The sequence below is a fragment of the Cricetulus griseus genome, chromosome 4, assembly GCF_003668045.3.
Source record: "Cricetulus griseus strain 17A/GY chromosome 4, alternate assembly CriGri-PICRH-1.0, whole genome shotgun sequence".
Lineage (NCBI taxonomy): Eukaryota > Metazoa > Chordata > Mammalia > Rodentia > Cricetidae > Cricetulus > Cricetulus griseus.
The window spans coordinates 118,271,589-118,277,310 of record NC_048597.1 but is presented as its reverse complement, the minus strand read 5'-3'; the positions used below and the strand labels follow the sequence as shown (position 1 = coordinate 118,277,310).

The 5,722-nt window shown below is 51.2% G+C and overlaps 1 pseudogene; it reads left to right on the top strand.

Moving 5' to 3' along the window:
- Positions 1-425: 425 nt before the first annotated feature.
- LOC118238737 lies at positions 426-5,505 on the top strand (annotated as a pseudogene).
- The last annotated feature ends 217 nt before the right edge of the window (positions 5,506-5,722 follow it).

Genomic DNA, 5,722 nt, shown 5'->3' with positions numbered 1-5,722 from the left:
GCGTGACCACCCAGGGGTCCTAGACCCACTTGGAGGTAAGAATTTTTGCTCTGTTGTGACTCTTTGTTTGTGGCCTGTTCAAAAATTTGGTGCGATGGCAGTTACGTTTTCGCAAACGCTCTTTAGAGGCCGCTCTCCAGGGGGAGGAGTGGAGTGGACATGGATAGACGTGTCCAGGTATCCACCATTTGTTCGCCCTGGGAGACATCCCGGGAGGACAGGAGGAGGACCAGGGACGCCTGGTGGACCTCCACGGAGAAGGTCGGGAGATAAGTTTTCTCCTTGACGATCTGTGTCATAGGGCCATTTCCCGGCTGCCTGATTCCTTTCAGAATTACTGGTTGACTCAAGGTCAACAGCTGGCTTTGCTTTCTTGTCTTTCTGTCGTGGTGATTGTTTTTATCGTGTATGTAATAGAGGTAGACATGGGACAGACTGTGACGACCCCACTAACACTGACCCTGGACCATTGGACGGACGTTAAGACTCAGGCTCATAATCTTTCTGTCAAGGTCAGAAAAGGACCTTGGTGGACTTTTTGTTCTTCCGAATGGCCAAGTTTCGGTGTAGGATGGCCTTCGGGGGGAACTTTTAATCTATCTGTTATTTCCACTGTCAAGCGAATTATTTTTCAGGCCACAGGGGAACACCCTGATCAGGTTCCATACATTATCGTGTGGCAGGACCTAGTCCAAAACCCACCACCCTGGATGAAGCCTTGGACATCGGGAATAGGGACTGCCACAGTTGCCGTGGCGGCACGGAAAGTGCCTCCTTCAGATTCGCTGGCGCCCGCTCCAACAGCTCCTCCGCGATCTATCCTGAAATTGATGATGTCTCCCTCCTAGACCACCCTCCTCCCCCATATCCTCAACCCATTTCTCATGCAGCCCCACAGGTCCCAATGGACTCCCAGCCGGCCTCCGAAATAGGGCCCGCAGCCGGGACTCGAAGCCGCCGGGGCTAGAGCCCAGAGAGATCTGGTGCGGGACCTGATTCCACCGTTGCACTACCATTACGAGCTTATGGACCCGCCCCAGCTCCAGGGGAATTAGTCCCCCTGCAGTATTGGCCGTTTTCGTCAGCGGATATGTACAACTGGAAAACTAACCACCCCTCGTTTTCAGAGAACCCCTCAGGCTTGACGGGACTCCTCGAGTCCCTGATGTATTCTCATCAGCCCACTTGGGACAACTGTCAACAGCTCTTGCAGATCCTCTTTATGACTGAAGAAAGAGAGAGGATCCTTCTAGAGGCCAGAAAGAATGTTCCAGGACCAGATGGGACCCCCACCAATCTCCCTAATCTCATAGATGCCGCTTTTCCCTTGGTCCGCCCTGACTGGGATTACAACTCTGCAGAAGTTAGGGGGCGTCTCACGGTCTACCGCCAGGCTCTAGTGGCAGGTCTCAAGGGGGCCGCATGGCGACCCACCAATTTGGCAAAGGTAAGAGAAATCTTACAGGGTCCACCCTCTGTCTTCTTAGAACGACTGATGGAGGCATATAGGAGATATACTCCATTTGATCCCTCCTCAGAGGGACAGCAGGCGGCTGTAGCCATGGCTTTTATAGGACAGTCGGCCTCGGATATCAAGAAAAAGTTGCAAAGATTAGAGGGGCTCCAGGATTATACATTGCAGGATTTAGTAAAAGAGGCAGAGAAAGTGTATCACAAGAGAGAGACCAAGGAAGAAAAACAAGAAAGAAAAAAAAAAAAAGGAGGCAGAAGAGAGGGAGAATCGGCGGGATCGCCGCCAGGAGAGGAATTTAACTAAGACTTTGGCGGCAGTAGTAGGCAGAGAACGGTCAGAAAGAGGACAGTCAGGTTACCTGGGCAACAGGGCAAGAAGACCCCCGGGAGGACAGAGACTGCAACTTGAAAAAGACCAATGTGCATACTGTAAAGAAAAAGGTCACTGAGCCAGGGAGTGCCCCCGAAAGAAACAAAAGGGCCCCAAGATGTTGGCCCTCGAGGAAGATTAGGGGAGTCGGGGCTCAGTCCCCCTCCCCTAGCCTAGGGTAACTCTCTCTGTGGGGGGGAACCCCGTTAATTTCTTAGTAGATACGGGGGTGGAACACTCAGTTTTGACTAAACCGTTAGGGCCGTTAGGATGGAAAAAAAACCCTGGTCATGGGGGCGACTGGGAGCAAACTTTACCCTTGGACAACCGAAAGAAGTTTAAAAATTGGAAAAAGCCAAGTAACTCACTCTTTCCTTGTGATTCCTGAGTGCCCTGCATCCCTTCTGGGAAGGGACTTGTTGACCAAATTAAAGGCTCAGGTCCAGTTCACCCCGAAGGGACCAGAAGTCACATGGGGAGAAGCCCCTACAACATGCTTAGTTCTAAGTCTAGAAGAAGAATATCGCCTCCATGAACCCAAAACTGGGGTTTTGCCCACTAAAGAATGGCTGACAGCTTTTCCAGAGGTTTGGGCAGAGCGGACTGGAATGGGACTGGCTACACAAGTGCCACCGGTTATAGTGGAGCTAAAAGCGGCTGCCACCCCCGTATCAGTCAGACAGTACCCCATGACTCAAGGGGCTAAAGAAGGCATTCGACCACATATCCAGAGACTGTTACAACAAGGTATACTGATTCCCTGCCGGTCCCCTTGGAATACCCCCCTCCTGCCGGTACGTAAGCCTGGAACCAATGACTATCTACCTGTCCAGGACTTGAGAGAAGTCAATAAATGAGTACAGGACATTCACCCAACCGTGCCCAACCCTTACAACTTGCTGAGTTCCTTACCGCCTGAACGATCCTGGTACACAGTTCTGGATTTGAAAGATGCCTTTTTCTGTCTCAGGTTACATCCGAATAGCCAACCCCTATTCACTTTCGAATGGCGAGATCCCGAAGGAGGACATACGGGTCAACTGACCTGGACTAGGTTGCCACAGGGGTTCAAAAATTCACCGACTCTTTTCAATGAAGTGCTCCACTGTGACCTTGCACCCTTCAGGGCACGGAACCCCCAGATTTCTCTCTTGCAGTATGTAGACAATTTACTGCTCGCAGCCTCGACCCAGGAACTGTGCCTCGATGGGACCAGAAAGCTCCTAAAGGAATTGGGTGAGTTGGGGTACCGGGTGTCCACCAAGAAAGCCCAGTTATGCTGCTCGGAAGTGACCTACCTAGGATACACTCTCCGAGAAGGGAAGCAGTGGCTCACTGAAGCACGGAAAAAGACTGTGATGCAGATCCCGACCCCCACCACCCCTAGACAAGTACGTGAGTTTTTGGGAACTGCGGGTTTCTGTAGACTCTGGATACCGGGGTTCTCCACGCTGGCGGCCCCTCTGTACCCACTCACTAAAGAAAAAGTCCCATTCACCTGGACGGAGGAGCACCAAAGGGCCTTCGATAAAATAAAGACTGCCCTGCTCACAGCTCCCGCGTTGACCCTGCCAGACCTGACTAAGCCTTTCACTCTATATGTTGACGAACAGGCTAGAGTAGCCCGTGGAGTTCTGACTCAGGCCTTGGGGCCCTGGAAGCGGCTGGTGGCCTACCTATCTAAAAAGCTAGACCCCGTTGCCAGCGGGTGGCCCTCTTGCTTGAAAGCCATTGCTGCAGTAGCCTTACTTGTAAAAGATGCTAATAAGCTACCCTGGGTCAGCATATGACTGTAATAGCACCACATGCTTTAGAAAGTATTGTGCGGCAGCCGCCTGACCGCTGGATGACAAACGCCTGGATGACACATTACCAGAGCTTGTTGTTAAATGATCGGATAACCTTCGCTCCTCCTGCTATTCTTAACCCAGCCACCCTGCTCCCCGAAGCGAAGGACTCTACCCCAGTGCACCGGTGCACTGATGTCCTGGCTGAAGAGACCAGGACCAGGAAGGACCTGACCGACCAACCTTGGCCGGGTGTGACAAACTGGTATACAGACGGCAGCAGCTTTGTGGTAGAAGGTAAAAGAAGGGCGGGAGCGGCGGTGGTGGATGGAAAGCAGGTAATTTGGGCTAGCAGTCTCCCAGAAGGAACCTCGGCTCAAAAAGCTGAGCTCCTGGCATTGACTCAAGCTCTGCGTCTGGCAGAAGGTAAGGCTATCAACATTTACACCGACAGCCACTATGCCTTGGCCACGACTCACATTCATGGAGCCATTTACAGACAGAGGGGCTTACTCACCTCAGCAGGAAGAGACGTTAAAAACAAAGAAGAAATCCTGGCCCTCCTAGAAGCCATACATCTTCCACAAAAATTAGCCATCGTCCACTGCCTGGGACACCAGAAGGGGGCTGACCCTGTCACAAAGGGGAACCGGATGGCTGATCTAACAGCAAAGCAAGCTGCCTAGGGAGCGGTAGTGCTGGCGGAAGAAACTGGAACCCCTCCAGAACCCCCACAAGCCAGCGTCATCCATCCCAGCTTCGTCTATCCCTATAAAGATTATGATTTAATCAAAGATATGACCCGTGCAGGAAAAGCTTGGATGTTCAGTTTCGGTGGACTGGCAAAAACCAAAGATGGAAGAATCATTCTACCCTCTAAAGAAGGACGAGACTATGTGAGACGAATACACCAGCTGACTCATCTTGGAAACGAAAAACTTAAGCAATTAATCAAAGGTTCTAAATATTATGTTCTAGGATTAAATACAATAATAAAAGAGGTAACAGAGTCATGTCAAGCCTGCACCTTGACCAATGCTGCCCAACCGTTCAAAGAACCCGGAAAAAGAATGAGGGGAGATCGGCCGGGAATTTATTGGGAGGTAGACTTCACTGAAATTAAGCCAGGAAAATATGGTAATAAGTACCTTCTAGTTTTTATAGACACTTTTTCAGGATGGGTGGAAGCCTTTCCCATGAAGTCCGAAACTGCTCAAATGGTAACCAAGAAGATACTGGAAGAAATCCTGCCCTGGTTTGGGATCCCCAAGGTAATTGGTTCAGACAACGGGCCGGCTTTTGTTGCCCAGGTAAGTCAGGAGTTGGCCTCCCAACTGGGGACTAATTGGAAATTACATTGCGCTTACAGACCCCAGAGCTCAGGACAGGTAGAAAGAATGAATAGAACCCTGAAAGAGACCCTTACTAAATTGGCTATTGACTGGCGGTGGCAAAGACTGGGTGACCCTCCTCCCCTTTGCCCTCCTTAGGGTCCGAAACACACCTGGACGTTTCGGCCTTACCCCTTACGAAATCATACATGGGGGACCGCCCCCCTTGACTGAGTCAGGCGGGATATTGGATCCTTGCACTGACTCTCCCTCCTCCTCTGCTCTGTTTACCCACTTAAAGGCCTTAGAAGTTGTCAAAACACAGATCTGGGATCAGATCAAAGAAGCCTACACTCCAGGGACCACCTCGGTGCCCCACAGATTCCAAGTCGGAGACTCAGTCTTGGTCAGATGACATCGCGATGGCACGCTTGAGCCTCGGTGGAAAGGACCCTACCTAGTGCTGCTGACCACGCCCACGGCAGTAAAGGTAGACGGGATTGCTGCCTGGATCCACGCTTCCCACATAAAAAGGGCACCCAGTCAAAATGAAAACAACCTCGAAAATAATTGGACAGTGGTCGCCAGTGATAATCCTCTTAAGTTGCGCCTTGGCCTCGGTAGCCTTGGGGAACAACCCCCATGTTCCCCAAAAATTGACATGGGAAGTGCTTAATGAAGAAGGCGACATCGTGTGGTCAAAAACCACAGTGCACCCCCCTTGGACTTGGTGGCCTGATCTTGCACCTGATATCTGTAAG